General features: G+C 40.1%; 1 protein-coding gene across 6 annotated transcripts in view; it reads right to left on the reverse strand.

Annotated features, from left to right (window-relative positions):
• St18 (suppression of tumorigenicity 18, zinc finger) overlaps positions 1 to 23,981 on the reverse strand; it is a 300,859-nt gene that overhangs the window by 156,451 nt on the left and 120,427 nt on the right. For 3 of the 6 annotated variants that reach the window (XM_013520263.1, XM_013520259.1, XM_013520261.1), the window contains exon 4: positions 19,588 to 19,778. The exons of the other annotated variants lie outside the window; for them this stretch is intronic. The gene's annotated coding sequence lies outside the window, so the exon portion shown is untranslated. The remainder of the gene's footprint in view (positions 1 to 19,587; positions 19,779 to 23,981) is intronic. 6 annotated transcript variants of the gene reach the window in all.

The raw sequence follows: 23,981 nt of genomic DNA on the forward strand, positions 1-23,981 counted from the left end.
AGTGAAGTCATCATGCATGGTCCAGCTTGCCTTGACTACAGTCTTTCTGAGTTGTAACCACCATGATTTCTCCAGAATGACATTAGCCGATTTCTCCTGTATTGTTTCCTAACAAACTACAAATAGACAAAACTACTAGAGTTGTATGTGGAGCTTTATGACTGGACTCTGGCTCCAAAGATGTGCATGACTCTTTGAAATCAGCTTAAGATAACTCAGGTACATTCCATCTAGGATGGAGTCGATTTTGTTCTAACCCACAAATACACATCTCTTTCTGATTCAAACTGTGGCGATCCACCCGGTCCTGCTGCTGCTCAGGACCACGCTTCCATCAGTGCTGTCCAGTTAACTGCACTCTGTAACCCTGCATCTGCCTGCCTCTTTCTCTGTCCCACAGCACCTCGGATGAAGCTCCTCATACACCAGAACTGGGTTAAAAAACATTAATGTCGGGCTGGGGATTTAGCTCAGCGGCACAGCGCTGCCTGGCAAGCGCAAGGTTGTGAGTTTGATTCCTGGTACTGGAAAAAAGACAAAGAAAAAACACTAATGTCCATCACGAGGTGCACGAATAAAGGAAATTGCTGTGCACACACACACACACACACACACCCACACACACACAGGAAACTGGAATGTTGTTCAACTTTAAAAACAGAAGGAAATTCTGCAATGAATTACTGAAGGTGAAGGACATTATACTAAGTGAAATATGCAAATCACAGAAAGCCAAATACTGTATTCCATTTATGTGAAGCTTTCTTGAGTCAAATTCATAGAACTAAGGGGTAGAATGATGATTATCTAGGGGAAGGGAGAAATGAGGTGTTTCTAATCAATGGGTATAAGATTTCAGTCAAGCAAGATGAGTATGCTGTAGAATTCTACTGTTCAGTACTATACCTAGGGTCAGTGATAACATCTTATACACAATAAAATCCATGGAGAGAGTAGGTCTCACACTAAGTGCTCTTAACACAATATTTTTAAAAATATATGCACAAAAATGAAGATTGAAAATATTCTGAGACAAGCTAAAAAGGCCCTCACCATTATTCATATAAGATCTACATGTAAAGGAAACTGCCGTCTTTCCTTTTTCTGATACCCACTTGCAAGCAGCCTGTGTTGAAGTCCCATCTTGGAATCATGGAGATATTGACACATGGTTATTGGAGTAAACTGAATTTGAATACAAACATGGAACTACCTGGAGAATTTCAGTGTAACAGAATAAAAATCACAAAACTTATAATTCATAGAGATTTTGATGAAAAGCACTTTGAAGGCTGGTATTCATTTCCCCAAACACCATAACACCATAAAGAGTTGCATTTCTAGAGCTGAGTAGAATGACTTAATTCAAATACACCATAATTTCTTAAGTAAAAGAGCTGCAGTTCAATTTTAACAATGTACACATTTAGGTTTTTAAGCTTAAAAGGATATAAAGACGCATCCACAGAAGCCCTTTATTCTCACAAGAGAATCCCGTACTGTTTAAAATGTGACAGGAGTTGTTTAGGCAAAATGGGTTCTATTAGAACTAATTTAATTTTACATAAGTTGATCTATTTGCATTTTGAGTCCCCAGTTAGATGAGTAGGTACTACTTTACAGATTCATCTTGTTTCAAGCTCCACTGTATGGACAATGCTTAATCAGTGTGTACATCAGAAAATAAACATAATCATCAAGTACACTAATTAAGCCTAGAAAATGTTGCAACATGCATACAGTGTATGGATTAACAAGGCAATTCATTAAAACCTTAATTATGAATGCTATATTTCTCATACATCTCATTCCACAAGGCTTCAGATGAGTTCAGCGGTTCTTTAACCCGTTGACACTACTCTCTTAAGTGAATTTCTTTAACTCATGACACATCTGTGTATCCTCTCTATATAAATAATAGTTCTGCCTTAAAGCAGATAACTTGACATCCTCTCTTCAAACTAAAGAAGAGTAAGTCAACTGTTAGCAGAAAGGTTGAAAATAATTTAAATTAAGAGATGGAGATGTATCCAATGCAATCAACTAAGCAGTTGATTCTGCATTCACTCCTGGGCTCTTATGCTGGATACCGAGGTGCTATATAGAATTCCCACAGAAGGAAATGCACTGAAAAATACTACTACAAAATAAGCATGTAGAAAAATCATACACATGTGCATGTATATTAAATATAAAAAATATAGGCATGCATGCAAAATATCTATCTACATGTAAAATATATATTTCCTTTACTTGCAATTTAGCTTCTGGAAATCAGTTCGTTTCAAAGCAAAATTCCATTAATGAATGTAAAAGAAAGAGAAAGAGAAGTTGTACCATCTTTCAGTAGGAAAATCATTTTGTTATGTGACAAAACAGATCATTAATACCATTTTCCAATGGTATTAATAGATGTGGGGTATACAAGAGTAAATCTTGCTCACTGATTTTCTGAGACACCTTATACTAGTGTTTAAATATGAAGTCTCCACTCAAGGACTCATGGGGGGAAGGCTTGATCCGCAATGCAGCAAGGATCAGAGGTGGGGCCTAGACAGAAGACTGGGTCACAAGGGTGATCATTACTTCATCAGTGGATTAATCTATTGGTGAATCCCTTGCTGAATGGGTTATCGGAGGTGGGGCACCATCAGAGGAAGTAGGTCAAGGGGGAACGCGCCTTTGAGGGGGACAGTTTGCCGCCAGAGCCTTCCTGCTCTTTCCACTTCCTGGGTGCGATGAGCTGAGCCGCTCTCTTCCGCCAGGCCTCCCATGATGGTGTTCCTCCCTGGGAGTCAGCTGGCCATGGACTCCTTTGCTACCATGAGCCAAAATAAATCTTGTTTTCTTTTCTTTGGTTACATAGTCACGACAACAAAAAGCTGACTAAGGCATCTTAACTATAAGTGCATAAACCGCCTGACCTGGTCTCATGATCATATTGAGTTCAGGCGATGGTTCCTTGACAATGATTTATTAGTAATAACCACCACACTGACAAGTAGCAAGCCAACTTCAAAATTTGTCCCACTCTTCAGTCATGCTTTGAAGTCCATAAAAGAAACCGGCCAATCTCATAGTTTAATCATTGGTACGTTTTTCTCTTTGCCTAAATATTTTACTTCACAGAAAGCTATTTATCTATTCATGAAATTTTGTGTAAATTTCACATTTTTTACTTGTCTAAGTATGGAAGATACACAGGAAAAATGTTTATCATTTTTATCTTAAGCCAATCCCCTAAACAAAGCTTTATAACAGTTTAATTTTGATGTTCTTTTATTGAAAATACTTTTTCTTTGAGACTGGAAACTTGTCAATATGGGCAGTCTTGGTTATTCTGTGATTCATAGAAAGTCAAAAACCTAATTCCTAATTGATATAAAATTTGAATTCAAATAAATTTAAATACTTAAAAATAATTTAATCAGAAATGCTTCTGTATTTTTTTTCCTGCAAGTAATAGCTTAAATCTTGACATTGAACCTGAAAGTAGGGAATCTATATAGGTAAATAAAAGCCAGTTAATCTTGTGAATAGAAATTGTGTATTATCTTCCATTATCTAGATTATGATGTTGTTTATTTTGTCCTTTTTAAAAGTAAAGTATAACAAAAATGAGATGGATGCCTTTTGCTAAAGTTCAGTTCAAGTTTAAATTCATTTGTTGCCGTTTATCAAGTTTGAAGCAATTTTGCCTCCGTGCATTTGGTTTGTCATATCATCAAGCTTTGCCAAAGCCAATCAATCACAGCCGGAAGTCTGAGCAATAATTATTTCTTCATTACTGAAATGCAAGTACTGTACAAGTAGATGCTTATCTGGGATAAGTTATTACACGTCTAACTAAAAAGTTAAAGGAGTTATAGAAAATAAGCTATGATTTCCAGAAACTAAGCGACTTATCTCTAAGGTGAAGCTATTATAATAAATCACTTAACACAGCGCTTTTTAGAGGCAAGGCATCACAAGCCATTTTGTGAAGCTGATAAATGCTGTGCACCCTGTTCCAGAGCTAATCTGCATACAGTGATATACACATGAGCTTCTTCCAGCGCCACTAGGAGCACTTCTGCCTACGCCACACGAGAGCCCAAGAGAACACTGGGGAGTTCTTCAGTGCCGGAGGGCAGGGCTCATGGTGCAGCAAGCAATGAGCACGGGAAGGATCCCCTCTCTGGAGACCCATGACTCCCAGGAAAATATGCACACAGCATGTCACCTACATCACATACACACACACACACAATACTACACAAACACACCGCTACACATCAAGACACCTCACACAGGCACCCGTCATACCATATACACACCACATACATACAACACACACCACTTGCCATGTGCACACACATACTGCACCCACCACACCATACACATACAGACATACACACACACCTCATTGCATATACATAGCATATACATCTCCACGTACCACATATATACCACACACATACATACCACACACACACATACACACACCACAGAGATGCATACCATACACACCATGCCATACACATCACACACACACACACACATACTAACACACACACTATACCACAATACAATACACACATACCACATACTACAACACAGCCACATACATGCCACATATATACTATACCACATACATCACACATCACATATATCACACATCTCACACACATATACGCACATACTAAGTACCACTCAAAAGACACACATACATAACATCACACACATGCTTCTGAACAAAATGATATCCAAGAAACCCCAAATACAAAGCTGTTCTTGTGGTAAACTGTGCCTGCCTTTCCAGGATGTGATATTTTTTGGCACAAGCAAATGCTCTGCCCCTTGTCAGACTCCAGCCTTCCCCTGCCTTGTCCCAGTTCCTCTCAACAAGGAGCCAGTGTCAACCACACCAACTTGAAAGTGCTCTGAGAACTGCACATCTGACTGTCTTGAGAGTGGAGAATAGTCCCCTTCCCAGACTGTGTCAGAGACACACTGTCACTGACGGCGGCCTTTTAGATCACAGACGACCTGAAAGGGAGATGAGGGTGAAGGGCAGGAGGTGCTGAACATAGCTGAGGGTGCAGCCGGCACTTCCGGGCACTGAAAGGGAATCAGGCATAGGCCACAGAGCCGGTGTCCATCCTGCCCATGAGGAACTTGGTTCACCGGCGCCATCGCGGCCCAACTCAAGTTCTTTCCATCTCAAGTCCCTAAAGTCATGGAGATCATGAATATTTCTTTCATCCTAAAACAAAATAGTACCCTTAGCAGCAAAATGTAGGACTTTCCCTCACCGGAATGTCGGAATTTTAAACCAAGGAAAGGGTGTCCACCTCATGATTATCTTAGATATCTGAAGAAACGCATGAAGTATCACTACATCTATGCTTATGTGTTTGATGTATACATAGTGCCTCATCTCAAAGAGGATTTGAAATCATGAGTATCCTTTTAAAAGCATTCTATACATATGAAATATATGTGTACTCACCAAATTGAATACCAGCAAGTTGGAATTCAAGAGCAAAAAATAATTACAAGAAGGTTAAACTGCACCATCAGTGATACATCAACAATCCTTAAAATACAAAGAATTGAGAACAAGTCCTTGTTGAAACCAAAAACAGGGAATGGGGAGTTGAAGTGAGTACCACATATCCTTGATTTTGCCTAAGATGTGTGTTTATAAATGCACAAAGTATGATCACATTGATTTTTATTAGTACATGTTCACAGTACATAATGATTTCATTCCTCACTGGAGTTGGTGCGTGCACACAGTGCATATTAATTTCTTTCATCCCTTCCCCCTCCTTTCCCTCCACCTATTCATCCCAGGGAGAAAAGGCTCTAGCTCCCTGTTTCCTATTATCTATGTCTTATTTTACTTTTCATTTTGTGTTTCTCATATAGAGAAACCACACAATATCTGAGCTCACTTGCTTGATTTATTTTGTTTAACATTAGGGTCTCATGGTACATCCATTTTCCTCCAAATAACTCCAGTGTATCCTTCTGCATGGGAAAGTAGCGCTCCATGGTGCGTAAACACCACATTCATCTGTTGGTGGCCATAGAGGCTGCTTCTAAGACCTAGCTCTCAGGAAGTATGCTTCTATAACCACGGGTGAGCATGTATATTACTGCAATATGATATCTTTAGCTCTTTTGAGAAGATGCCTAGAAGGGTAATATCTAGTTCAAATGGAATTTCTACTTTTACTTTTTTGAGGAATCTCCAGCCTGATTTGCATAGTGCTTGTAGTAGTCTACATTGCCACCATTGCTCCAGCATTTATTATTATTTTTGTGACGATGCCCATCCTCTCTGGAACAAGGTAGAATTTCAGCGGGCTTTAATTTGCATTTCTCTAATGGCCCTAGATGTTGAACCTTTTTTCATATACTTATTGGCTATTTGTACTTCTTTTGAGAAGCATCTGTTCAGTTCAGTTGCCCTTTTTTTCACTGGATCTTTTATTTTGGGGGGGTCTAATTTTTTTGAGTTCTTTGTAAATTCTAGATATTAGTGCTGTGTCCAAGGAATAGCTGGACAATATTTTTCCAATTCTTATCTTTATAAAGATGCAGTACATTCCAGGAGGAAGATCTTTCCACAAGACATCAACAATACCACATCTACTGAGAACTGGCTGGCTGGCAACTATAATTTTTAGCTTGTTTTGGCTTATTTTGAGCTGGATATTGTATTTTTCAATATAAATGTTGACATCATGCTATTGATTTCAAGATCAGAATGTGCATGATGATTGTCCCCTGGTATGGTAATTGCTGGAAAGAGGTTTTTCATAAGAGATGTAAGTCTTTACCATCTTTTAGGCGTATTTCATTTGCTGCCAATATTTCGGTTCAGTGGTGCAAAACTAAAGAACACCTCCTCGTGTAAAATAAATAACAACAAAAGCAAAATGATTAAATAATAAATAAATAACATATATATGTAAGCAAGACAGGAGGCTGACAGACATTTTGAGAACATCTGCCAATTTCTGGTTCCCCGGAGCTCTGGTTTTAGTTAGCTATGCAAAAAGAATGGAGATAAAGCCCGAGGCTGTGCAAATTGGAAAGGAGGTTTGGAGATACTCGTGCCCTCTGGGAAGCCTCGGCCCTGGGCAAAAAAGGCCAGAGATGAAAAGGAAGCTAGGGGAAAAATACAAACTTTCACCAAAGGTAACTCAAAGGACCTACCGGGCCTTGCACCAGTCTCCGGAGGAGAATACAAACTTGCCTAATGATATGCAGGGTGAAGATCACATATTGAAATAATAATAACTTGTAAGAATTGGCTCCTTTATGGGCTTGGCACTAGAATTCACCTAACTTGTGGCCTTCCAAAAAAGAAAAGTTAAGAGTTTAGTTAAAAATGATCTGGGTTGCTTACTGGTGGAAACAAACACAAATTTTCTTGAAGAAGCAGATCTTCAATTAATCCTCAAGAAACACCATAGATCAGGCTCCTGGGCGTATGAGAGTACCTACGTTTTAAAACGCAATTATTAGACAAATGAGGGAATATTTTCTAAAAATGAACAAATGTTGGCTGAGGCCTCTGATTCTAGCACTCTGGGAGGCTGAGCCAGGAGGATTACAAGTTCAGCCTAGGCAAGGCAGCTTAGAAATGTAGCAAGATCTTGTCTCAAAATAAAAAAGTAAAAAAGGGCTGGGGATGTAGTTCATTGCAAAAGTCCATGGTTCAATCCCCAGGATCCAAAAGAAAGAAGGAAGGAAGGAAGGAAGGAAGGAAGGAAGGAAGGAAGGAAGGAAGGAAAGAAAGAAAGAAAGAAAGAAAGAAAGAAAGAGAGAGAGAGAGTGAGGGGGGAGGAAAGGAAGGAAGGAGGACAAAAGAAAGGAAAAAGAACAAATGAGTGAGACAGTCAGAGAAGGAAAAGACAATACTATTACACTCATAATAGATCACAAATTATTTGCACAAGAAATTACTCAGACTCAAACAGAGATTAAGAGACTAAAATATTAAAGCAATCAAAAGAGATTAAACACAGAATGAGAAAGCCTAAAGTACAACTAGTAGAAATCCAAGAAAGAACTATTAGGAAGAATTGATGATTTCAAAGGATGATCTCAAACTGTATGAAAATTTCCTCACATTTCTGAACCACAGTGAATTTCTGTCAGAATAAATAAAATAAAATCTTGCAAACATGATAGCAAAACTACAGGATATTTAAAAATAAATAAAAATATCTGAAAAGCAGAGATTACTTGAAAAGAAATGTAAATTGATGTCTGTTTTCTACCCAACAAAAAAGGCATGCAGAGATTGTTAGTCGGATTGTCTCCAAAGGTTAAGAGAAACGAAGAGAAGAGAACCACCAAGCTAGAGATGTAGGGATAGAAAGTCTGTCTTTAAAAATGGCAGAAAGAAAACAACAATGTTCAAACAAACACAAACTGAAAGACTGCTACAAACAGGTTCTCCGATAAAGGATCTTCTAAAGTATAGACTTCAAGAAGGAAGCAATCATCCAACGTGAAAATCCGACATGCAAAAGCTATGACTTGGGAAGTGTATGACATGGGCTAAACAGACATTGATCTGATAAAGCATAAAGAATAACCTCTAATTTAGAGAATTATTAATGTCAGAAAATTGTCTAGGATTCAGAAGCATTATCTGAGGTAAAGAAGCTCACAACTGTATTGTTTGAATAAACGGTAGATACAGTGACTAATTTAAAACTTATTAGATAAAATATATATGTGAAAATTTCTAGAGTAACCACTAAAAAAATGAAATATTGATCAAAGTAAAAGACTTTATCTGCTCCAGATAAGAAGATAAAAAGAAGCAAAGTGAAGAAAAAGGAAAAAAAGTCACAAGATTTTTTAAATTATAAGAAAAATAAATTTATACATATCAAAAATTACAATATACTTAAGACAATTATTCTCTCTAATCATATGACAGATTTTTCAGGTTGCATGTTTAAAGTACAGAGATATAGCTTTCAAAATCTTTATACTATCTGTATGATCTATATATGTATATACATGTTAATGTTTATAATATACATGTTATATATACACTTATATGCTCGTGAGTGTTTATGATATGCACCTAGAAGAAATTATAGAGCCAAAAGTAGAACTAAAAAGTTATACAATGTTCCATCAAGCAAATGCAAATTAAAAGAAGCTATGTTAATATCTGGTCAAATTGATTCTTAAGCAAAATTATTACAAAATGACTACGATTAATGATTTTTTAAGGTCTTTACCTTGTGACCAAAATTTAAGTTTACAAGGAACTATAACAATTGTGAATTGTAAGCATCTGATCACATAGTCTCAACACGTGTGAAGCAAAAATTAAGAGAACTTGAATAAAATGAACGCATCTATCATAATATGAAGTTGCAACTAATTGCATCAGTAACTAATCTGTAAATCAGACAAGTCAGTAAGATTGTAGATGGTATAGATAGTAAACAAACTTGAGCTTACACACACACACGCATATATATATATCCTAGCATTCTTTGAAAAACATACACATAATATAAAATGACAATACACTAAACAGTAATTTCAAATAATATCATCAAGATAATGTTCTCTAAGCAAAATTTAATTGTTAGAAATTAATAAACAGAGTAACTTTAAGGAAAAATATACCCTAGGAAGTTAATAATTAAAGTGCTTCAAAATAACTCAGAGTTCATGGCAATCAGAAAACACTTTTAAAGAAAAGCAACAGAAATGCAACAGAAATATCAGGCACTAGGGGCTGGGGATTTAGCTCAGTGGCACAGCACCTGCCTGGCAAGCATGAGGTCATGAGTTTGATTCCCAGTACCGGAAAAAAACAAAAAAATAAAAGAAATATCAGGCACTAAATCCTTTGGGATAGAGGAGATATCATCTACCTAGGAGAGTTGCATACCCATAAGAACATGTACAATTTTTATTAAAACATCTAAACAGTAATGAGCTAAACAGCTAGTTTAAGGGATTACAAAAACCAGCAAGAGAATAATCATAAAAGTTAAAGGAAGCAATATATAGAAGTTATTAGTACAAATGAAAAGAAAGGTAAAACTGAGGGGCTCAAATGAATCAAAAAGTATTTAAAAGATAAAACTCATGTTAGAATGATCAGAAAGAGATGAACAGTACAAATAAATGTTATTAGAAATGAGAGAGGGGAATTATTCACAGACACACTGGGAATGTAAATAATACGAACAACTTTATATCTGAAAACCAGAAGAACAAACAAATTCCTCCAAAAATATAAAACATGAGCCCAGCTCAGAATTATACAAATTTCTAATGGTCTCATAACACTAATTAAACTGAAATGGTACATAAAATCCTTCCCTGAAAATCAAGCAAATAGTTCTAGAAGGTTTAACAAATGAATTTTACCAGAGCATTAACAAACAGATGATTCAAATCATACGCAAGCTCATAGAAGAAGGCACCATGAATTGATTCGAGGAGGCTAAGTGGAATAACAATATCAAAGACAGTAGAAAAGAGAAAAAAGTGGATAAATTCTAGGATAAAATTACTTGTGAATAAAGACATAAAATCCTAAACAAAATGTTGGTAAACACCAGCAACAATAACCCATCTTGAAAAACTTGAGCTAATTTCAGTTATGGTCAATTCAAATTTATAATCACATGACAGCTTAAAATAGAAAACTGAGTGTGTACTGATGTGAGGCTTACCATTGTGGGCGCCTGGGGTTCAACCCCACAGGGGCCTCTGAGAAAGTGTGTGAGGTGTGCTGAGAATAAGCCCACAGGGCCATGAGGAAGACAGTGGGTGTCATCACCCCTCAGTGGATAAGGATCCCTCCCTGGAAAATTCTGCTCTGTCCTATGAAGACCAGGCACAGCCTGTGGTCAGCAAATAGCTTTAGAAACTCAGGCACTTGAGGTACCAGTCCTGTGGCCAAAGGTACTGCAGCTTTGGAGGACAGCCCTGGTCCTGGCCACTGGCATCCTGACTCAGGGTGTATCCTACGCAGTGCACAGGTCAGCGGATTAACAAGAAATGAACAGAACTGAAATGGAAGAGCCAATGAGACAGCAAGAAAAGCAGGGGATAGCAGCAAACTGAAAAGTTATTCAGAAGAAAACATGGAAAGAAGGGAGGGAGGGACAGAGGAAGGGACAAGGGTTTTCCGGAAGTCAGTGGTGATGATAACAATGCTTCAGCAAAGGAAGTGGCCTTTATCAACTCCTGCGGATAAGTAAAAGGGAACGCTGAGACTGGACCACAGAACATAGCACGGTCAAAGCCACTACTCTGGGCCTTCCTAGGGACAGTTTCTGCATGGTGGGGAGGAAACCCTGACCGGTCCACCATTACTCTCCTTGAGGTGGTGACTCCATTACCTAATTACCTTCCACCCCTGATGGCCCCACCACCTCTAACACCAGCACACTGGGCGCCTGCAACTTTAGAGAATCTGTCAAGCCTTAAACAATCCCTAGCAGGCCGGTCAGCAGACTTTCACATGGGGGTGACATCCGGGACAAACCCTTAGAGACCTTTCTCCCAGGACAGGAAGAGGGAACAGGAGAAAGAAGGCTGAGGCGGGGGCCTCAGGAGCAGGACACGGGATAAATAGATGAGCCCTGCCTTCCTGACACTCCGCAAATCCGAGGGGCCGGGAACTTGGGTGAGATCCAACCAAAGGATTTCTCCTCACGCAGCACAATAGATGTACTAAACCAGGACCAGGAGATGTTCTATAAAGTGCATAATCAGAATTAATAGATTGAGATTTTACCTGCAATATTTAATTTATACTCCAATTTCACTCTAGTCACCTAAGCTCCCCTGGGCTTCAAATAAGGGTCCCAGAGACCAAACTGAATGCCCTAAGATCATCTGAAATGGCTTCGAGCAGCAGCTTTGTACTTGAAGGCAGAGCAAGCTGTGGGCTTCAAACAAATCCCTGTATCCCAGTGCTGCAAGGAGAGCAGCTAGCATAGAGGACCACAGGGCCATGACACGTCAGTCACTGCCACAAACAGAGGCATGAGAAATAAGTGCTTTGCAAGCCTTCTTCCACCAAGCAATCTTCTAAGGTGAGCCCCCGCCAAACAGGAGCAGAACTGGTGTTAAATGCCCTCTTAGTTTCCCAGCCCCAGCCTCGTTCTGTCCTGTTGTCACCAGGTCCAAACTGCCTCACACAGGATAACTGTGTTGTCTTTGGTATGACCCTGGCCAGCAGCGGAAGTAGCTTTGCGTTATTGTGTTGGTTTGGGTACGTGCACTGCACTCACACAGATTTGGAGAAGAAGGCGCTGAAGGATGTGAGGAACTAACAGAAGGAAGTGTATCCAGCATAGAAGGTGTGGTGAAAAACACAGCCTCAGAAACAAGAAGTCCAGATAATCACTTTCTGTCGAGAATATTAACATCGCCAGGAAATTTTAGAAGGATAAAGATGGTGGTAATAAACCCTCAAACATCAAAAGGCCCTCAAAAAATACTGACCTGAGCAGATTCTAAAGAGGGTGGGATAGAATTTAGACCAAATGGGGTGAGAGAAAAGAACAGAGGTAAGAAAGTGGAGAGGACAGCGGTGGCGAGGCGGGAAGTGGGGCTTTAGAGACCCAGCCCGGCTCTGCCTTCGTGATCACCTGGAGCGGGTGCCCTTGCCTGGAAAGTCCTGGCCCTCTTCCCAATTTCCCAGAGAACCATCCAGCTGCTGCTGGAGAGCGCTCCCATGGGCATCTGCAACTGCAGTGAAGCACAACTTAGCTGTAGCCAGCAGTCTCTCCCAAGCGCTCAAATTCACTGTCCCAGCCTGCACCATTGTAGTCAGCTGTTCACCACCTCTGTCTGCACACACCCAAGAAGGCAGTGGTGAGCCGCGCTAAGCATGTTCCATGGCGGGAAACACAAACGTGAACACTTAGGAGGCAGCTGCTCTGTACTAGGTGCTTTTATCAATCTTGCCTTCTACCCCTGGTTAGAGATGCTTGTGTTTTGTTTGTTTGTTTGTTTGTTTTACAGATTGGGAAATGATAATTTAGAGAAACAAAGCAACTGGCCCAAGAAGATGGAGTTAGTAGCGTGGAGGCAGGGTTGGCACAAAGCAGCGTCTCGGGACACAATGACACATACTGCATGCTTGGCACAACTCAGCACTGTGAGTGCCTCCTCTTGTTACAGAAAGCAGACCAAACACAGGAAGAAACGGCACTGAGAAGGTTCAGGAGACAATTTTATTACACCAGTGAGCTTGACTGGGATCGCTCCCACAGAGTCAGAGTCCCACCTGGCAGGGTTTGGGGACTTTTATAAAGGGGACAAGCAGGGAAGTACAAAGGCAGATTTGGTCCATTGTGATTGGAGAGTTTGGTGACATCATGGGTTACTAAGGGAGTTTAAACATCTTAAGTTACATTACACTGCAAGGCCACCAGTTAAACAAACATGGGTTTCACAAAGAAATGGCCCATTACATTTGTAGTTACAGTGTAAGCCCATTAGTTTAAAAAGTACAGGTTACACAAATAAAAAAATATCCCATTATCAGGCTTTTCTGAACATGTCCATCTGGTTTTGGTGGACATTCTTGGGAGGCTTTATTTAAAATTTTAATTTCCCTTTCACGCATGTGGAGAATGAGCTTCTGTTTCCCTGCAAAATCAATCCTGTCCTGACTTTCCCTCAGCACCAGCTACAAACTTCCTCCTCCTTCCCTGGGACAACTATGCGGCTCTTACAGGTTCTCACTTCAGTGACATTTTCTCTGGGATAAGTTCCCTTAGCTCCTAGAGCGGTGGGGCACTGGTCAGGATTTGAAGCTTTTCAATGAGCACACTTCAGATCTGCTCTGGTGTGAAGATGCTTTGCCACTAAGAGTCCGAGGATGAAGTGTTTACTTAAAACGAACAAAGATATAAACATTTTCAAGGTCATCCATAAAATACCAGGAACAGAAAAGCAACAAAAGGTTGATAGATACTTGCTTTACCAAATGTTAGAATCAGAGACCATTAATCTGTTGAACTTCTTAAATCTGCAGTTCTGCTAAGACAAAACTTTGTGCAAAAGTAGAGACATTAACGTAACCTCTCAGTGTGACCCAAGGACCAAGAATAATCTTTCCTTTACTACTCAGTTTTTCAACTCAGTATCAGACTCTCTTTTGTTATTACACTTAATAATCATGGCAAGGCAATATCATCTCTGCAAAGAATCAAATATGCAAAAAAGCTATGTGTCTGTACTACATATACACATATATCTTTTCTTTATTTTTTTTGCATTGCTGGGACTTAAACCCAGACCTCACACATGCTAGGTCATTGCTCTACCACTGAGCTATACCCACTCAGCCCCTAAATACTATTTATAAAAAACAGTTTAAGTTATAACATTTATAGCCACAGAACTAATCATGTTTTACATTTTTTTTTTAGATACTGGGAATTAAGCCCAGAACCTTGTGCATACCAGGCAAGCACTCTAGCTCTGAGCTTCATACTGAATCCTTTTTCTTTTGAAACAGAGTCTGCCTAAGTTACCCAGCTTGGCCTTGAACTCACAGTCCTTCGGCCTCAACTGCTAAGTTACACTCTTTGAGATTCTTTATATTATGTATTAATTGGATCACAAGCACTGGTGTGCATCTGTCCTCTCTCTTTCATCCCACAGAATGCAGCTCCAGGCAGCCCCTGACCTCCATCACCCCCACGCGCTCAACACCAGCCAGACCAAGCCAGGTTTTCCTAGCCTAGGACTTCAGGGCTTGCTGTGTCTTTCTCCTCAACTTCTTCATAGTATTACTAACTTTCTCTACTGCCTTGTTCCTACCTGAAGCCTCTGTGCTGGCCTTTCCCTCTGAGCAACAGCTAGCTCAGTGCTATCTACAGATCGGACAGCTAGCTTCTGATAACTATCATCAGCTTGGTTGGCATCACCTCGGTGAGGACCCCGCTACACCCATCACAGTCCTGTCCCTGCCTGGTGCCCCCTGCTCACTAGAGATCCCTTCCCCACTGGTCTCTGAGCTCCAGAAAAAGAGGGGTCCATCAGTCTTCTTCACTGCCCTACTCCCTGTGCTGAGCATCACCAAATATATAACTTCAGTATTTTGGTAGAAAACTTTCCTCCTGGAGACAACTCACACATGCTGCCTTGAGTAGCTCCCTGGTGCCCACCTTGGCCGGCAAGGGCTGCCTGGCTCACAGGTGGGCCAGTTTGTGGAGATAGTGAGTGATTGTTAAGGATGGTTCTCATTGCTGTTTGCTTTGAAAAAGCAAAATGAATTTACCGCAAACTTTTGTTTAACTGGTTATCGAAAAAAGTTTTTGGAAATTGTTAAACTAAATATTAAAGTGCTTTTAAAGCTTTTCTCTATCATTGAACAAATTTCATAATACAATTGACGAGTACTTTACATTAATTATGGTCCAGAGAGGTTCATCTTAGTTATTTATTCATCCATTCATTCTGAGAACTGAACTCAAGACCTTTTGCATTGAGTTACACCCTACCCCTTTTAAACGTTTTACTTGAGACATTGTCTGGCTAAAGATTTACAGCTGCTCTTTTTTCCCCAAAAATATATGCCCACATTTTTACCTTTGGGTTTAGAAAAAAAAACCTTTTACTACATTGTCTCTCTTTTTAAAGTCTTATTCTCTGGTTTCATTAATAGGATGTGTTCTCCATTTGTTTAACATGGCATGTATACAGCCGAGAAATGCACGCATAAACTTGACTTGCTGAACATTTCTGAAGTCTATATTATCAACTCTTCTTTTAGGAAAATATTTAACTTGCAAAAATGTAAATAAAGGTTCACTTCACTGAAAGTCCCTAGAGTAGATATTATTAGCTCTTCTTTGAGAGAAATATTTAACTTGCAAACCTTAGCAATGTGCTCACTATGGTATCACTTTTAGCACACCGTGAATTAATGCTGGAAAAAATTATTTCTGCACAGTGTTTGAGAACCACCTATGTACACGCTTTAATAACGCAGTGTCACTTCACTAACACACAGAACTACGCTGATGTAGGAGGTGCGGGTGGTTGGATGCCAGAGGGTACTACATCACACGACAGTTCAAAAGCAAACAGCGATGGCTACATCTTGTGCATGTGTTTATCAACGGAAGAAATGTTTGATTAAATATATTCTGCGTGCATAAAATATCTGCTAGGAGATGTGATGGTCCGCGAAGATATTACTTCTTACAAGGATATGCACTTAATGCCTTAAACAGCCTCAGGTGTGTGACTATCAAACAAAATCTGGGCACCACGGGCTGCAGTATGCTATTAACATAAAATGAATAAGCTGCTGACACGCTGTGCTATAGGGAAAAGTCTTGGCTCAGCCTTCCCCTCAGTGATCCCTGGGAATACAGAGGAAGGCGTTTAACTCCAGTGTGTGTCTATTGAGTTTAATTGTTTTTTTTTTTACTTTTATTCAGATTTACAATTGAGTGTTTTTAAATGATGGGACTCATCTACAATTCCTCATTCCACAGCAAACAAACACAAAGCCTTGGTTTTGTAATACCAAGACGCTAATGTTTAGAATTAGTCTGTCAATCAATCCGGTCTCCTCCCTTCAAATAAAGGATGAAAACCTCAGATATAGGATCTGTGTACAATGAAGTTATTCTGGCCTCTTTCCTATGAACAAACAGGCACAGAGAACTCATGCAATTAAAAATTGTTTTATGATGGCCTCAACTCTATCTGTAGGAGGTTAGAAGTTAATAGAGCGTAACAATTAAGGACTTTCCCTCTGGACCGCGAATGCTGCTTGTGCAGAGGTTGATGCACGCACAAGGATCTCCCACAAATACACAAGCGAAGCAGCAGACGCTTCCATTCTGCAACATGATGTGGGAAGTGTTTTAGACTTTCATCTTACTTTCCCCATTCCTTTAGAGTCACTGAGAAAGGTCATACTGGGTCTCCACGGGGACGGAGCTGAGAGTCACAGGCAGAGCCCAGCCCTGTGCTCTGTAAGGCCCAGCCCTAACTCTGCTGCATGGACCAGAACTGGCCACAACAATTGAGCAAACGTAAGGGAGAGAAGCCAGGGTGAGGAGTCGCACACACAGCGTGTGACTTTGTGACTGGTGATAGGTGATAGGTGATAGGTGATAGGTGTGATAGGTGGCTTAGAGAACACGGGAGTTACAGATGTCCTCTGTTCCCTGCTTAGTGTTAAGACAGCTTTCTGCTCTTCCGCACAGATAAAAGTAGAAGCGGGGCATTTTTGCCCCTGTGTTCCTGCTCATTGGGTCAGTGACCAATATAATGTTTGTCACATTTTGTCCTTTCATTTCTTGCATCCAGAATGTACCCTTGCTGATTTCTTCACAAAGAAAATAGAAATTCACCCTCTTTGCTATATTTGCTTTTCTGTGAAATTTGATTAAATTTATTAGAGACTCAGTGTCCATGCTAATAAGGAGGGATAATGCCTTCTTCCTATGGTCATATGTGTCACATGTCTAGGTAATATACTGCATTATTTGTGAATAGTATATTATTCTTAATCTACAACACACTGCACAGATGTTAGTAGTCATTTAAGGGCAGCCCCTGGACCATACCAGTAATTTCCTGTCCTGCAATTGAATCTGAAATCATAACTCAAAAGGGAGCAAGATCATTACCTTTAAGTTTAGACTCAAGGGACCCTTAAAGCTGGTGTGGGGTTTTGAACGGTGTCCCATAGAGCGGTTTTCCAAGTGTATTTGCATTTGGTGGCTCCCTCATTGCTGCCCGGGGCTCACAGGCTTACGACTTCGAGGGGTGAGTTCTGCACACAGCTTTGAGGGGTGAGTTCCGCTTTGGTGGATGCACATTTGCTACAAACTGGGGAGCCAGCCCTGTGTGAGTTTCTCTGTGGCCTCGGTGAGGCCCAAGGAAGGGACACTCATGTAGTTTGTAAGTAGGACACTCTTTAAACAAATCTGCTGTAAATAAGATGAGAAGCATCCCTGTCCCCAAATGAAGGCAACCTGAGATCCTTCATTTGCTTCTGACCCTGAACCAGAAGGGAACTGAAAAATTGACTGGTTGAACTCCCTGAAACAAATGATGCTTGAGTGGGTTCATGCATAATAACTGCCTTTGATGTAAATGGGGCCATCCGTCAGCGGCACCTCCGCCGTGATCTAACCTCTATCTCCGCAAGGCCCTTCACACGGGGCCGTCTCAGGAGCCTGCTGGCTCAGCACAGCTCAGGTCACAGGACGCAGGTCAGGCCTCCTCATGTCCAGGCCTGAGCCTTCAGAGAAGATTCTGGAAAGGTCCGCGAGGAAGTCCTGGGAGGCAGGAATTAGCAAATGTCTCTTCCTAAGAGTGTTAGTGGAGAGTTTTACATTTTAAGTTTGGCTAGCTGTGTGTCACTCATACAAAAGGAAATAAGATGCTGTTTTGAGGAAGCCTGTGAGAGGGGTTGTGTTTTTGCATGCTAAGCTCAGACATAAAGCTGAAAGAGATCTATTCTTCTGCCTCATGTCTTTCTGTGGGTGGAGCCAAGGGCCGACAAGAGACTGGCCTCAGCACTTGGCCCTCCCATTCCTCATGGGGATATGTGATTCCTGACAGGACAGAGCCCCACATTTTGACTAAACCTCCCAAAGCAACACTACCGTGGGGAGACAGCGGACTTCCAGAGGAGCACACCTCCCTGCCTGCTCGCAGGTATCAGCCAGTGCTGTAAGCTATTGGGCTTTATTTCTTTTAAAGCACATATACGCTTATGTGCTTGCAGATTGCATGATGAACTTAGAATAAAAGTGAAAGGAGATGGATAGGAGTCATTTTCAGACAAGATTTACCTCCAACGAGACTACAGAGCCGCAATTCATTTCATCACCTCTAGCCTGACAAAAAGCTGACATTAAAACGAAGGCATGTCCTAATCGTCACGCATGTAACGACTTTTTCTTTTTTCACATTTGTATGCTAATCACGAGAAGCAAAAATAGACTTAGATTGGAAATCAAAGATTGGTTGTACACAGGTAATAGAGTGCTTGGACGCTTTATTTAAAGATAGAAGGCTCTTGGACCAGGCTTTATTATTGAACTAAGACTATCTATCCTTTTTGACACTTTTTAAATTAAGTTCTTCCTCTAATTTATGTTTTTGTCAGCTTTCTTCCCTTACCTGGTTTTAAACTGGTTTTTTCTCCCTCTCCCTCTCTCTCTCCTTCTAGGTAATAAACTACTCCAGAGCAGAGGAAAAAAAATTTTAATGACCCTCAAAATTCAGATTAACAAAATGGATCATTTGTATACGGCCCTAGAATTATGAATCCTTCTGAAATATCTGTGCAGAAATTTTGCCTGATGCAAAATTTCATTTTCTCTCTCTCTGACATCTCTCTGACTTCCCTCTTTTAAAAATGAAATGGTTACAGTACCTTTTTAGAAAGGTCAAACACAAGAAAGTAGAGGGGTTGTGGGGGGTGAGTTCGAGGCTCAAATGAAAAAGTCTTTTCTTTTCTTTTTTGAATTAAGGGAGATGAGCTCCAACAATGTGTCAGTGCACCAAATAGAAAAGAGTTTGTCCAAGCTGAACTCGCACCTTGAGACCCGCCTGACTCTTCTCTGAGTGCTCAATCTGCCAGCTCCTCAATCTTCTTAAACTGGCCGGCCTCCCAGTAGGTTCTGCGTCCCATCTGACTTCCGCAGAGTTCGAGGGAGCTTAGGACGGGCGGAACAGGGGAGCAGCTGCACGGTGATAAGTGGTGGCTGCCAGATTATCCACGACGATGTCTTGTTGGGAAAAAAAATTGAGACATTGTAATTATCCCCACTTACCATAACCTCTGCCCGGGAATGGCAGGCAAACTTAACACACAAATTTTTGTGCTGCTAGGCCTTACTTTAACATTGTGTGTATAGTAAAATAAAAAGATAGAGCAAGGCCAGGAGCAAGAATTTTAAATTGCCTAGCTTCAGTGAAGAAAACCTAGGGATCAAAATTATCTAGAAAGGATTTGTTGGAAACAGAAGTTCCCCAAAGTTATTCAAAACGCAACAAATATCTGCCACTGAGACTGATTACCACACGTGGCCCGGTGCTCCTTTCCCAGTATGTGGAAACCGGTTCTTCTACCTAAAATGCTTTCATACATTCTCCCAACTTCCTTGTTTTTACCAGCACTCCTACACCAAGTGGAGTCCTGAGTCCTCTCCGGGAATGTCAGACACACCCACCATTCAATGCCTCCTTCTCCCATCAGCAGAGAAACAGGGAGCACAGTGAACGCAGAGCAAGCAGGCCAAATCCCCACCCCAGCTCACAGGCCTGCGCCCCCACATACCAGCGGTGCGGCCCTTCCTGGCTCGGCTCCCCCACCTCGAGAAAGCGGCGATAATGGTTACTACAGTACTGAGTTGGTGAGTGCCCTGGAGTAGAATGTGTTTCTGCTTCCTGCCTGCAACAGAGCAGCTTTCCTCTGCCATTCCCTTCCGCCATGACAGTGCTGCCTGCGCGAGCCCACCCTGACTGAACCCCTTGCAACAGTGAGCCAAGCCAAACCTTTTCTCTATGTATGGCAGATATTTTTGTCCCAGCCATGAAACATCAACTAATACAAAGACTTAAGACAATGGTGCAAGTAAATATTCGATAAAATAAAGTCAGTATTAGAATGAATTAGAACTTCCAAAACTGAATTACAAAAGAAGATATCAACTGGTTATCACTGAACTTCCAAGAAAGATGAGGAGCAATTAGTTGGGAGAATATTAAAAGGTTAATGGAGAATGCCGATCAAAATAAGAAAATAATGCATGAGCCAGAGAGATAAATGGGACAGAACTATGAGGAAAACCCAATTTGTGCAAGAATTTGTTTGTAATCCAGAAAGCATCAAGCCAGGAATGTTGGCCCTGCAATTGGGAGGCTGAGGCAGGAGGATTATTTGTTTGAAACCAATCTGTGGTAGAGAATCCCCATCTCAAAAAACAGAGGGAGAGAAAGACAGAGAGAGAATGGGGAAGAGACAGAGGGACAGCGAGGCAGAGAGAGAGACTATGACTATGACCTTGGATCTATGAGATCAGGGCATGGTGTAGTGCAAAGAAGTCAGATAGCAGGTTGTGGGATGTGGAGTCTGGAGTCAGAGCCCAGCTCCCCCATTTTCTAGCTGTGTCATTGTAGATGAGAAACTAAATAGCTTCTTAGCTCTCTCTCTTTTTAAATCTCTACAATAGTACATCACTAACAATATTACCCAATCGGAGCATTGCAAGGATTGATTTAAGTACTACACACAAAATAGTTACCATTTGCTTAATAAGCATGCAATAAATGACACTTTCTTGTTGTTCTTTCAATTTTTGAAATGCTAATTTAAATGTTAACTTCTAACCCATACCTATAACATAATAAATTCCAGGCAAAGTAAAAACTTAGCATGCAACTTAAAGCAAGTCTAGAAAAATATATTTGTTCCAGAAACACTTAGTTCCTAAACAAACCAAACAAAAACCAATACAAAGATGATAAACAACAGGAAAACCCAATAGGATTCACTTCATAAGATTTAAAAATTAAAGCCATCTGCATCAAAAAAAATTATGAATTAAGAAAGCTATCCAAGTAAATTCTTATAGTATAGAATCAACTCAAAAATGAGTGAAACAACATTCTAAACTAATCAATAAAATGACAAAGTACAGACAATGATATGTCATGGGAAAAGCTAACTGGGCACTTTTTCTAAAACACCTGCTATGGCGTGATCATTACAAACTATGAATAGTCTTTCTCCTAAGCCAAATGGAGGGCCTGGGGATTTAGCTCAGCGGCACAGCGCCTGCTCGGCAAGCACAAGGTTGTGAGTTCAATCCCTGGTACTGGGAAAAAAAAAACAAAACAAAACAAAAAAGAGAAATGAGACTAAGCCAAATGGAGCTGGTTTCCTCACCTGAAATGAAGTGACAGCCATATGAAAATATTTCATGACATTTCTTGTATGTTATTTCTTGTAACCTCATGATTATATCCCCTAGATTCAATTCTCTACCCCTAAGTGGACACCAACATGAAGAAATTCAGACCAGAATCAAGGTTGGTTACCAGGGCTACATGAGTCCTCTACTGGGCTCTGACTTGAGCAGAAGTAGAAAACCAAGAGGCTCGCTATGGCCCGATGTGGAAAAGGGCCTTTCGGTTCTCCACATACAGTCAGCCCCGTGGGTCCAAAGGTTCCACCTCCATGAATCCAATGAAAGGTCAAAAATATTTCAAAAAGAACCGGAATCTGCATGGAACACGCATTTGTCTTTCTGTTATCTCCTAAACAATAGAATGCAACAACAATCTACACAGTATTTAGGTACTATAAGTCATCTGGGAAGGTTTCAAAGCATGCAGAGAGGGTTATATGCAAATGTCACACTGTTTTGCATAAGCGACTTGAGCATCTGCAGTCCTGGCATCCATCAAGCAAGTTTTGTCGAGAAAGAGGAAGAGAGGTTTCTACTTCACTGCTACAGCCTAATCTGATCATTCTGTTCAAAGTACAAATCTAGCTGGTTTCACTTACATCATGATGCATCTGAAGGATGGAATATTAAGTAGTAGTATAAAGCAATTCATCCAAAGAATACTTGATGTCAAAAGAAATGTCTTATTTTATATCATGATTCAAGAGTTGGATCATATGAGCAATATGAATCTTAATTAAGGTAAAAAATATAAATAAGTCTAAAAGTAATGCGTCAAAATATTAACAACTGATAAGTTTTGGATGCTTTACGTTTACTTTTTTCTCTTTTCCAAACATAATTCTATTTATTTATAGAATAAAAAGAGTGAGAAAGTTGCCTTTAAAGGTAGAGATTTGAACTTCACATTTACTTCCTACCCAAAGCTGAAAAATAAACATGTAGGGAACCACAAAACTATGTGTAAGAAATTATAGCTACATATTTGCTATTTTTTTCACATGTTTTTATATCTTAGCCTCTTCACTTGAGATATTATTTTTATTAAGTAAGACAGATAATAATTTCCTTACTTCCTGCCAGTTTCACAAGTTTTTTTCACTCAGTACACTGAAGAACTTTACTGTCCTGGCTTCCATGCTGTTTGTAACCCAGCTGTGTAACTTCTATTTCAATGCAAACTGATCATTCTCTTCAGAGGTCAGAATATATACTACTATGTGTAGATTTCTTCATATTTTATTTGGTTCTGGAATCATTGGGTTTCCTGAATTTGGACCTTAGTAAAATTCCAGCCATATATTTCAGAATATCGCCTCATCCCATTCACCTATTTTCTTCCTCTAGGACGCTGATACACAATATCTAAGTCTACAAGCTTCTCAGGCATTTTATCTCTTGGCCACCCTTTCATACTTCATTTTTCCCCTCTGGGAAGCATTGTGGGTTTTTTATTTTCCTGGGTTTTTTGTTTTGCTTTTGCTTTGGTTTTATGGTACCGGGAATTGAACTCGGAACCTCACACTTGCCGGGCAGACACTGCACCGCTGAGCTGTATCCCCGGTCCTTGGGAAGCATTTGGGATAATGTTTAGTATACTTTCTGTTCATGAATGCAGTTCCGTTAGTTTTGTCTACTTCCTTCTTTACCAGTAAGTCTTGAACTACTTTCAGTCATTTTCATCACGGATTGTTTCATGCCGTTCTTGTTCCAAATCTTCAAAGTTGTGCTTTGAATACCACGCTCCTTTGCTCTAATTTTCAAGACCCTCTCATTGTCTTTAGCTGAATGAGATCTATTTGTATTATATTTAAAATCTCATCACTACAGTATCTGAAACATGTTCCAGAAGAGTTTGCTTTGTTTTTCTTGTCATTTCCTTTGGAGACTTTAAAATGTCAGTGCGTCATCTTACAGAAATTTTTTCAGGCCTATTTGAAGTAACATTGTTTTGGGACCAGTTTTTATTTGTTTTTCTGCTGATCACCTTCAAGTCTTATCAACCTATGACCACTTTAA

Source organism: Chinchilla lanigera, unplaced genomic scaffold (assembly GCF_000276665.1).
Source record: "Chinchilla lanigera isolate Chin_1 unplaced genomic scaffold, ChiLan1.0 scaffold00053, whole genome shotgun sequence".
Lineage (NCBI taxonomy): Eukaryota > Metazoa > Chordata > Mammalia > Rodentia > Chinchillidae > Chinchilla > Chinchilla lanigera.